The 12,871-nt window shown below is 39.4% G+C and overlaps 1 protein-coding gene across 1 annotated transcript in view; it reads left to right on the forward strand.

Annotated features, from left to right (window-relative positions):
- The first annotated feature begins 11,715 nt into the window (after positions 1 to 11,715).
- The window catches only part of LOC139366759 (cadherin-7-like), a 115,729-nt gene continuing 114,573 nt past the window's right edge, over positions 11,716 to 12,871 (forward strand). The window contains exon 1 of the mRNA XM_071104461.1: positions 11,716 to 11,882. The gene's annotated coding sequence lies outside the window, so the exon portion shown is untranslated. The remainder of the gene's footprint in view (positions 11,883 to 12,871) is intronic.

Here is a 12,871-nt window from a genome sequence, read left to right on the forward strand (position 1 = left end):
GACTAAAGTATGAAAAATGACTGTTGTGTCTACATTGATAAAGCTTGGTCATAAAGTTACTGGTCCCCTCCCCCATGTCAAACACTTGGATTCAGGAGCAGGATTATTAAAGGGTAGTTAGCTATATGAGAAAAATACATTTTTCTTAGATTTTCAGCATTTCTATCCCCCCAAAATTATTATGAGTGATATTTTAATCACTCAAAAGGCTATTTTAGATGGGAATCAGAATGACTGTTAGGGACATTTATGCTCTCTCACCTGGTTTTCCAGATCTGGCAGAAAGAGGCTGCTCTTTCTATTGTTTTGGGTAACTTCTTCAGCTCTGTGCACTATGGTACATCATAGAGGAGACAAGGATGGAGAGAATACCTAGATTCTACCATGACAATTAAAAAAAGAAGCATGCTTGTCAAATAATGCAAGAGGTAAAGAACAGTAAGCACAAAACAAAAGACACAATAATATAATTATCTAAAACGTCCTCTTTCTCAGGTTTCTCTCTCTCAGGATTCTGTCTTCAACTGTTTTTTTTATTTCACCTTTATTTAACCAGGTAGGCTAGTTGAGAACAAGTTCTCATTTGCAACTGTGACCTGGCCAAGATAAAGCGTAGCAATTCGACACATACGACAACACAGAATTACACATGGAATAAACAAAACATACAGTCAATAATACAGTAGAACAAAAGAAAACAAAAAGTCTATATACAGTGAGTGCAAATGAGGTAAGTTAAGGAAATAAATAGGCCATGGTGGCGAAGTAATTACAATATAGCTATTAAACACTGGAATGGTAGATCGGCTGAGGGGAACCATCTTGTTGTGCAAGTACATATAACTTTCCATATTCCTTCTTAACTTCCTCTCAGTTACAGTATTAGTCTCTAGTTTGGCACTACCAATCCCTAACATGAACATGCTCAGTCCTCCCCTCCCTTAATTGGACATGGCATGTGCGCATATATGCATTAGCTGCCTTCTCTGAGAAAGAACAATGTTCTGGTTTTACCCAGCTAATGACATTGTGATATGAAATAACCACCAACCCTGATACACAGACACCATAATGTTGGACTATTAGTCTACATCTGTGGCTTTGATAAGGGTGGTCTCCTATTGTGTGCAAATTGTGTTATTAAACACAGCTTTAATTAGAGTCACTGGGGCTACGTCCCAAATGGCACATTGTTCCCTATATAGCACATTGCTTTGACCAGAGCCCTATATAAGGAACAGGGTGCCATTTGGGATGCAACCATATTGTAGCTAAAAAGCTGTGGAACAAATGGGTAATAGCATATTGGTTTGATCCCAAGGTCTGTCAACATAGCATAGACAAGCAGCATGACTGTATTGGGTCAGTCTTTTACTGCACTCTTTGTTGCCTAAGGAGCCCAGTTAGTGGCTAATTGGATGAAAAACCTAACTTTCTCTAGATGGGAACCGAAATATGTATAGGTTGTCGCGAAAAATGTGGAGGAACGGTAGAACTATCAATTTAAAAAATGTGGAACTTGCACTGCAGGCCAAATTGGAGCAGCAATTAAGGCAAATATTTAAATAATGTAAAAACATATTGCACTGTTAGGATTTTTTGGGGCTTACACATTACTGGCAGACAATTCAATATTTCAAGACCATAATTAAAATTCAGATTGAATGGACTATTCTAAATATGATTCCCTTTCCAGTCCAATTATTTATTCATCTTCTGAAACAAACCGAAACCAAATGCTCAATAGCGGGTTCAAAGTAAACCACAAGACTTCTGAAAGCTCATTTAAAAAAAGCATAGACAGAAACATCTAAAAACATAGGCCTCAAAAAAGTACTGACAGACAATCAATGTGAATAGCTACTGTACTGAAGTTTATTAAAAGCTTAAAAGCTATTTGCAAGTTTAGGCCACCTGGATGGCTTGAAATGACATAAATTCCATGAGTCATCATAGCCCTATCTCCCTGTATGTATTTATTTTAAGTTAGCTCAGAGTCCCATCAAAACCACAAACATTTAAAACACTTTAGATGGTGCCATCTGCCGCCACTATAAAACTCAACGTCAACAAAACAAAGGAGATGATTGTGGACTTCAGGAAACAGCAGAGGGAGCACCCCCCTATCCACATCGATGGGACAGTGGTGGAGAGGCTAGTAAGTTTTAAGTTCCTCGGCGTACACATCACGGACAAACTTAATTGGTCCACCCTCACAGACAGCGTTGTGAAGAAGGCGCAGCAGCGCCTCTTCAACCTCAGGAGGCTTGAAGAAATTTGGCTTGTCACCAAAAGCACTCACAAACTTCTACAGATGCACAATCGAGAGCATCCTGTCGGGCTGTATCACCGCCTGGTACGGCAACTGCTCCGCCCACAACCGTAAGGCTCTCCAGAGGGTAGTGAGGTCTGCACACCGCATCCCTGAGGGCAAACTACCTGCCCTCCAGGACACCTACACCACCCGATGTCACAGGAAGGCCATAAAGATCATCAAGGACAACAACCACCCGAGCCACTGCCTGTTCACCCCGCTATCATCCAGAAGGCGAGGTCAGTACAGGTGCATTAAAGCAGGGACCGAGAGACTGAAAAACAGCTTCTATCTCAAGGCCATCAGACTGTTAAACAGCCACCACTAACATTGAGTGGCTACTGCCAACACACTGACTGAACTCCAGCCACTTTAATAATGAGAATTGATGGAAATTGATGTAAAATATATCACTAGCCACTTTAAACAATGCTACTTAATATAATGTTTACACACCCTACATTACTCATCTCATATGTATATGTATATACTGTACTCTATATCATCTACTGCATGTTTATGTAATACATGTATCACTAGCCACTTTAAACTTTGCCACTTTTGTTTACATACCCTACATTACTCATCTCATATGTATATACTGTACACGATACCATCTACTGCATCTTGCCTATGCCGTTCTGTACCATCACTCATTCATATATCTTTGTGTGCATAGTCTTTATCCCTTTACACTTGTGTGTATAAGGTAGGAGTTTTGGAATTGTTAGGTTAGATTACTCGTTGGTTATTACTGCATTGTCGGAACTAGAAGCACAAGCATTTCGCTACACTCGCATTAACATCTGCTAACCATGTGTATGTGACAAATACATTTGATTTGATTTTGATTTGAGTTAGCAGCACTGTAAGACTTTTCTGTAATTTCAACAGTAAAACACTGTAGAATGGACAGAGGTCAAGAACAATTCAAATCAGGTTTTTCATTAAATGAGATGATATTTGGAAGAAACCAAATCAAAGTATGATGACCAAAGTGTAACAAATGACTGTTGCATCTACATTGATAAAGTTTAAAGTTACTGGTCCTTTCCCCCATGTCAAACACTTACATTTAGTATGTAGGATTATTAAGCGGATATGATAACATCATCCTAACTCTCATTTTAATACACCAATGGTAACATGATATTCTCTTCCCTAATTTAAATAAGTACCACCTTGTAACCAACAGTGATAGCCAACAAAGGCGTGCTTGCGGAGGGCCTACTCTACTAGTGCCACAGTTTGACATTAGGGTGTCAGCAAATACAATTAAAAGTTTACACTTGTCGTGTCTTTGGCTATGCCGGATTAAGTGATATGGCATGCTATTCTATAAAATAATTTCTCCGTAATTAATATTACCCGATTGAGCTAATCATGTAAATGTAATTAACTAGAGACTCGGGGCACCACAAAATAATATTTATAGAGCTGTTATCTTCCGAATAAACTCTTAAAGACCTGGTAATATTTTACATCAATAGCAGTCAATATTAATCGTCACCTTAATTCAGTCTCATCTGAAAGTTGTAAATTCTTGGTTATCTTCACGAACCCTGGCTACAAGTTGAATCAGCAATACAAAATTGAGATTAATTATTTATTTACTAAATACCTAACTAATCACACAGATTTACACATACACATATTTAATCATAACTTGATTACAAATTACGTCATAAAGGAAAACGTCCCTAGCGGGCGGAACAGATATGACAAAGAAAAGGGGCTGGGTTTGAGTGAAAGAGCGGGAAGAATGAGTAACAAATGAAGAAGCTGTGCTATCGTAAATACAGTATCTTATGCATTCTAAATTACCGCCCATTTGGAAAAGGAAAATGCAATAAATATTTACTCTGAGCTGCGCTTCGGTAGGCTGGTGGTAGATGGAAGGCCGTGTTGCCAAACCGAGTCCATTGTCCTTTGAAGAATGTCTCTGGTGGTCAATTGAATACGTTGTAGTAACGTCGTTGTGTGATAGACGGGATACTCTGTCTGTTCCTTCCGAACCCTCGTTTGCAGCTGCTGTTGCTAACTCAAGGGCTAGGAGGTATCACTTCTGTAGTGAATAAGAGTTCAAAGTTCATACCATTCGCAACCAAAGCTCATGCTGTTGTTGGCTTCGTTCTGTAGTTATTATCTGAACCATTCTGACATCGGACCGTCGTCCTCACATCCTCGGAACAGGAGGTTATATTGTCGTCAAGGCTTTATATAGGAAGGGAGAGGAGGGCGTGTTTGAAAAGTTTTATAACCCATGTCCCTTCACAGGGGCGGGCCACTGATTGAGCAGAGCCCTAACCTTATGAAAACCCAAATCTCACATTTTAGAAGCTCACATTTCATCCCATCACAAATAATTTCATTTTCAAACATTTAAATTGAACAACAATTCCATGTGAATCCGATAACTCTGATGTGTAGACTTTCCACTGTAGAGTTTATGTAATCTTACCATTGATGAGAATGTCTCAGATGACAACCGAACTGACATCATATTCATTAAGTACCACCGCATATGTTCAATTGGTCGGCTTACCAGAATATAGTTTATTTCCCCCCACCTTCTGATGTTCCCAGAATCTCTATGTTAACCAAGGGGTTTGCAAATGTAACATCAGTAGGGTAGAGAGAGGAAAAGGGGGGGAAGAGGTATTTATGACTGTCATAAACCTACCCCCAGGCCAATGTCATGACACACTATTCATCCAAGGCAAAGATACTCATATGTCTCCCCTTTCCTCTGTCTGGTGTTAGCTAGTTACTGGTTAGCTAACGTGTTCAGCCAGCATGAAAGAAAAGGGGGGTAAATGGTCATTTAAAACTCTGAAGCAGCTGTCAAGTCAACACATCTGTCAGTACTACTGTCAACTGCATCACAAGAGAAATGCCAAATGAGAACTGCATTAAAAAAGGGACACCACTAGCTAAGTTTCAATCCAATTTGTGACAGATTTTAACGTGAATATTCAAAAATCTGCAAAAAACAACATGCACATTTTCCCACCGAAGATGTTTCCATCAAACATACTTATTTGGGATAAAAGTTCAAAATATGAATGAAAAATACAAATGAATGGGTTTCCATTGTATTTTCAATGATGCTGATGGTTTTGCCACAAAAACTGTTGCATTATATAGCACATGTACCCACTCTGGTCTTGGCACCATAGCCAGGGGGATGTAGTTTGGGGATGGGGGTGGGGATGGGGGTGCTCTAGCCAAAAGCTTAGTGGCATTTCCCCAGTATCTACTTGTAAAGCCTCAACCGGTGTGGTTTTAAATGCACCATCACACATCCTGAGTGCCCACGCTTGCATCCTATCAAGGCGCAACAGTGATGTAAAAGCCGCAGAACCATTTACAAAGCACCCATAATCTATGGACAATCTCATCAAAGTACAATAAATATTCAGTAAAGATTGACTATCTGCCCCCTAATCATGCCCAAATATTGTCCTCATAAGATTAAATACTTTCTTACATTTAGTGTCAACACATGTAATATTGCATCTCCATATTTCATCAAACCATAGCCCCAAATACATACATTTTGTTACCCTTTCAATTTGTTCTCCATATAATTGATCACTGACATCTTCCTTAAAAACTTATTGCGTCTAGCAATCCCGTATCCGGGAGCGTAATCATAGCCTCAAGCGCATTACCATAACACAACTTTTCCTATTCATAAAAATCGCAAATGAAATAAATATATTCAAACACAAGCTTAGCCTTTTCTTAACAACACTGTCATCTCAGATTTTCAAAATATGCGTTACAGCCAACGCTAGACAAGCATTTGTGTAAGTTTATCATGGCATAATGCTATGCTAGGCTCTGCTGGCAGCAGGCAACATTTTCACGAAAATAAGAAAAGCAACCAAATTAAATCATTTACCTTTGAAGAACTTCGGATGCTTTCACTCAGGAGACTCCCAGTTAGATAGCAAATGTTCCTTTTTTCCAAAAATATTATTTTTGTAGGCGAAATAGCTCCCGTTTGTTCATCCTGCTTGGCTGAGAAATCGACCGAAAAATACTTCAACTATAACGCCAAACTTTTTTCAAAATTTGCTCCATAATATTGACAGAAACACGGCAAACGTTGTCCTCAAGGTGTTTTTAACATATGTATTTGATAATATATCCGTCAAGGCAGTTGGTATCTCATAAGAAGCGATTGGAAAAATGGCTACCTCAGTATTTTACGCAAGATTTTCTGCGGGAGACAGCATGTGACCACATGCCATATATGGTCCCTTGCAGCCATTCTTCAAGGGAAATGCCTAAAAAGATGTCACAATGCTGTTGGGGAAAACGTGGAAAACGTAAGCTCATTTGTAGCTAATTCACAGCCATATAAGGAGTCATTGGCATGAGGCGGTTTCCTTCCTGATTGGATTTTTTTCTGGGTTTCGCCTGTAACATCAGTTCTGTGGCACTCACAGACAATATCTTTGCAGTTTTGGAAACGTCAGAGTGTTTTCTTTCCAAAGCTGTAAATTATATGCATAGTCAAGCATCTTTTCGTGACATAATATCTTGTTTAAAACGGAAACGTTTTTCATCCAAAAATTAAAATAGTGCCCCCTATATCGAAGAGGTTTTAATCTTTTTGTTCGTGAACAACATGTGGCAAGATTTAGATACAGATAACTTGAAACACCATGATAAGGACCATTCCTCTACTGCTACAACAGCACCTTTCATTTTCTCTATTACATAAGGAATACTCCTTCCCCTTTTCCAAATGGCACCTTCATCTGGATTTAAGGCTGCATCTATACCCTTCTGATATCCCCAAAGATATCATCAACATGAATAGGATAGGACTAATAGTACTACCCTGTGGAGTTCCATTTTCCACCTCATTCGCTTGATAACTCCGTTCCCACCCTGACCTGGAAGGTTTGGTCAAACAAGAAATCCACAATCAAGTTGTACATTCTCCCACTAATATCCATTCCATTCGTATCAATTCAATTACGTTTAATCAGTAGACCTTTCCTTCACATTCTATTATATGCTTTATTGGCGTGTCGCTTGGTTCACAGCAGCACTGTTGAAATGATAACTTTGTCAGAGTTTTGAATGACTCTTCCCACCTTTTGGTTCCATGTTGGCTGAAGACCTACCTAACCAGTAACTAGCTAATACCAGATAGAGATGAAAAGGGAGACATATAAGTATCTTTTCCATAGATGAATAGTGTAAACTTTTAATAATATTTGCTGACACCCTACAGTCAACTTTTGACACCAGTAGAATAACTATGTAATTATTCATGGGTTGCATGTTTCCTCACAATATTGTTTTGAACATTTGTTTTGTACTGATGCCCAAATGAGCATTCTACTCAAAGCATCGTCAATGAGCACTGATGAAGATTCAATCAAAAGTGCAGTACAGTGGCTTGGAAATATAATGACTTTCAAAGGGAGGCGGCCGGTAGTATAGTGGTTAGCGTTGGGCCACCAAAAGGTTGCTGGTTCGAATTCCCGAGCCAACTGGGTGAAAAATAGGTTGATGTTCCCTTAAGCAAAGCACTTAACCCTAATTGCTCTGGGAAAGAGCATCTGCAAAATATAAAAGGAGGTAAATAATTTGTTGGAAAACCTTTTGTCATCATTTTGATGTATCCAGATTGACTTTAGATGCAGTACAAAGTTAGCTAGTTAGCTAAGATTGTGGGCAGGTCACAGATTTTGCGATAGCCGGCGCTACCCAAAACGCAGAAATAAAATATAAAACATTCATTACCTTAGACTTCTTTCTTGGCACTCCTATATGCCCCATAAACATCACTATTGGGTCTTTTTTTCGTTTATTATACCCAAAATAGCTTTGTAGCTAGCTGCGTAATTTTTTAAAATTAAAAAAGTCTAAACTTTCACAAAACACTTCGAAATCCTTTTGTAATCCAACTTTAGGTATTAGTAAACGTTTATAATCTATCAAAATGATTACAGGGCGATGTCTCTTCAATAGGTCTTCACTTCAAAAACAATGCCATCTGATATCTCCCTCAACTGCATCCAGGTGAAGACTGGGAAAATGGAGGTCAGATAGATGGATTTTCCAACAATTAATTCAATTGAAAATTAGGACAATGGCGCCATCGTGCGGAATTTGTATGAATTGCAGGCAGATTCCCATTAAATTCTGTTCTCTTTTAACAACTGGTGGAAGTGACTTATGGAAATTATTTTTTGCTTTCAGAGAGCAGTTTTTCTTGCGTTTTTCAATTAAACACACGATCTGTTATAGTCACAGCCGTGATTTAACCAGTTTTATAAACTTCAGAGTGTTTTCATCCACACATACTAATCATATGCTAGCTAGTAGCAGGACGCTGAAAAGTTGCGCGATTTTTAACAGATTAACTTATTAACTTTGCTAGCTAATTACAACATTGCCATCTGACATGATGATGACATGATAATGCTGGCAAAGTTGATTCCTACTAAACATTTGACTGCTTTAGCAATGTCATTGTATCTCTAGGCACTATAGTATAATTTACACTAAACAGTCGTTAGCCTCTGTCCAGAATGACTGGGCTTATCATGACTTTAGGGTACCACTCTTGCGCCACCGGTAGAGTGCGGCTTGAGAACGTTCATAACAATGACATGACACAACCGAGTGACGGAGGTGCAACCGATTAATATAAACCACGCCCCTCCGCAAGCACATCTTCTCCGATGTTGGTTACAAGGTGGAAATTATTTAAATAAGGTAAGAGAATATCATGTTACCATTGGTGTATTCAAATGATTGTTAGGGTGATGTCACCCTAGCCCCTTAAATGACCCGACACTATGTTTAACAGCAGAGAAAAACCCCAAATTGTATTTTTTCAACTTGAAATTTGATGACTTTTCCTAGAGTGACAACAACATTAGAAAAAGTGAAACATCACCTTTGTTCATATTTACATGAAAAATGTACACCACCAGGGTACAAAGATTGCCGTAGGGTCATTTTTGACCTGGAAGTTATAAAATAATTTACACACCACAAAAAACACAAAGACACATGCGCGCGCGCACACACACACACACACACACACACACACACACACACACACACACACACACACACACACACACACACACACACACACACACACACACACACGCACACACACACACACACAATGAGAAATTTAGATTATGTGTGCTACTGATTGAACTCAGCCAGTTGCTCCTGAAGAGGAAGATGACCATGGTTGGCACAGTTAGAAAGAACAAGCCTGAGCTCCCACCAGCACTCCTCACAAAAGGGAGAGAGAGGCCTTCTCATCAAAGTTTGCCTTCACCCCCACCACCACTCTAGTTTGTTACCTCCCAAATAGGAACAGGAATGTGGTCGTCCTGAGCACACTGCACAAAACGGCTGAGGTCAGTGATCGTGAGGAGAGAAAGTCAGCCATCATCCTAGACTATAATCACAACAAAGGAGGCGTGGACAACCTGGACAAGGTGATTGGAACTTACAGCTGCAGGAGGATGACTGCCCGCTGGCCCCTGGTCATCTTCCATAACATCATTGATGTGTCCTCATACAATGCCTTTGTCATATGGAACAAGATCAATATCATTTTACGGGTTTAGTGAAGGCGGGTCATTTTTTACCCTTAGGACAAGGGGAGTATACAGAATGTTAAGACTACACAAGGGTTAATAATCCCACATCTTGAATCCAAGTGTTTGACTTGGGAGAGGGGACCAGTAACTTTATGATCAAACTGTATCAATGTAGAAGCAATCGTAATTTTTCATACTTTGTTCATCATAATTTGATCTGGTTTCATCCAAATATCATCAAATTGAATGAAAAACCAGATTTTGACTGTTCGTGACCTTTAACTGATATGTGGTAGTGGTTCCCTAACAATTTAATGTATATAGAGTGCAGATCAGAGTGGCAGCAAGTCCCAAACCTTTATTGGTTGAGTGGCTAGCCATGTCTTTTTTTAATCTGTTTTCCCCTGGAGTCACTGTCAGTTTTAGAAGCCTTTGTTAAGGCCTAAAATGGAAGTGATATAAACACCAAATATCAGTTAGTATACTGTAATGTATAATTACATATTCACTATTTGCAATTGCTGACTTGTTTTTTTTCCCATTACAATTCAACAATGAGGTACTCTTTTGCTGCATATTCACTGCAGTATACTGCAAATTGTAGAAATTGTGGTATCACTGGCTCATAAACATGTACACATGAAATGTATATAGGAAACATCTCAGATTGGTAGCAGGTCTTAAACCTTTAATTGTTGAATATTTAACCACGTCCATTTAATCTGATTTCTCCTGTAATCACGGACAGTTTGGAAGCTTTTGTTTAGGCCTCTAGAAGTACAAGTGATATAAAATACCTAGTATTCATTAATAATCTGTTATGTACACATGCCTAGCAGCCAATCCCTTGTAAAAACAAACTATTACTGCTTAATAGTCACTTTTACAGTCTTGTACTGTGCTTCATTGCATTTCAATTATTGTAATTTACTGGAAGCTGTCATCAAAATACTGGGGATATCTCAGTAAGGTACTGGCATTATCCAGAGATAGTCAGAGATACAGTATATCATAAGATATCTTGTTGTAATTAGAATTGTTTTGAAGACCAGTGTATGCTTTACTACAACAACATGTTCAGCAGGCTAATGGGTACAGAAACGTTTTACTTGCTATGGCTGTTTTTTTTATTAACCTTGGTTGAATGCATCAACTAGTAAGTTGCACCCTCTAAATTACACAAATGTAGGCCTAAATGTAAATATCAAAATTAAAACTTGCAAAGAACACTAAGTAATATGTCACTGGATAATTAAAGTTAAATGCTGCAATTGTAATTGGTACAGTAAATTAGGTTACACTAACTGACTTGTATATAAGACTACAGTAACAGTTTGGTACCATGACATGATTACAGTCGCTGTACTGTAAATCATTTTGTTTGGTCTGGTAGTCTTGCCCCAGTTCATGCCTGGCGTGATTGTACCTTGCGCCTGTTTGTGGGAGTACCCCAAACCCTACGCAGCTGGCTGGGGAATCTCCAACTGAGCCAGCTCTGGTGCAGCCAGAGGGAAGGAGAGGACCATCTGAATAATTTTCAGTCAGCGAAGGCACATTCGTCTGTTTGCACGTGTGTGTGTGTGTGTGTGTGTGTGTGTGTGAGAGAGAGAGAGAGAGGGGGGGGGGGGAGGGAAAGAGAGAGAGGGGGAGGGAGAGGAGAGGGAAAGAGAGAGAGAGGGAGGGAGAGGAGAGGAGAGGGAAAGAGAGAGAGAGGGAGGGAGAGGAGAGGGAAAGAGAGAGAGGGAGATGGAGATGGAAAGGGAGGGGATTCGGGGATCGGAGTTCCTGCGCTGCATCTCTTCTACGGTTCACCAATGCGCGTTGTGGTAGAGTTATTCTATTCACCTGTGCACGATCAGGAATACGTTTGTATTACAAACTTTTCATATCTTTTGTGTCATCATCACCTCTAGTGGTAGCCAACACGGAAAGAGCTAAACTTTTATAACTTACGACCTAACCAATACGAGGTAAGTTTTATCGAATAATTGAAGTGAGTAAATTCAAACCTATGTTACGTGCATTTCCACCAGAGTTGTTGCTTGCAGCAGTTGAGAACGATTCCACTGGGACACGAAGTTGGCGTATGGTTAATTCATGACATTAAATTATATTTCGCTAATTCTGTCATCAGTATGCAGTGGACACAGCTTTCCTGCAGCGGCTGTTCATTGATATGTTTGTTGACCAAGGGTTTTGTGGTGAATGGTGCGTCATGGACATTTTAATGCCAAACATTTTTAACATTCGATTGAGATATCTCGCTTCCCCCGTTGCTGTCTCATTTCTCTCAACACAGTTGGAGGTGAGCGCTATAAGTGTCAGACCTATTTATGATATGCTATGGGATGTTCTTAGTCTCTAGCCTTCAGTTCAATGTTGGCTTAATGTAGCTATGAATGATGCGACGCTCCATTTTGGCACCGATTTTGGAACATGCATGCGCGTTGTTGTTTCAAAATAACTTTATTTGTGTAGACTATTGTATGTGCACATTTAGCAGATTCATGTTAGGATTTGTTTTGTGAACGTATGGTCTTTGAATATGAATAGCATGCCAGGAACTACGGTATGTATACCGTGGTCACTTATGGGGTTTTTGACGGAATGTACATTATAATAGAAAAGATAATAACAAAGTTCTAACAATTAAAGCTATCAACCTGCTTTTCTTGGCAGTGTCTGGAATGAGAAATAAACACGTGATGCATTAAAATTTATCAAGCATGAAATGCATCCTACTAATTCATCAAATGAAAAGTTATGATTGGCATGCAGACCATGATGACAACAACGTATTGGTCGTTTGTCACTGCACAGTCGATACACCGACGTATGGTACTTTATAATATGGTAGATGGGATACGCAGAGCAAACTGCATAACGCACGGACGATTCTGCCAGACTTCTCCTAGACCTTGCAACGGTGGGGACTGATTAGGGTTATTTTTATGGTGTG

The sequence above is a fragment of the Oncorhynchus clarkii genome, chromosome 15 (assembly GCF_045791955.1).
Source record: "Oncorhynchus clarkii lewisi isolate Uvic-CL-2024 chromosome 15, UVic_Ocla_1.0, whole genome shotgun sequence".
Classification (NCBI taxonomy): domain Eukaryota; kingdom Metazoa; phylum Chordata; class Actinopteri; order Salmoniformes; family Salmonidae; genus Oncorhynchus; species Oncorhynchus clarkii.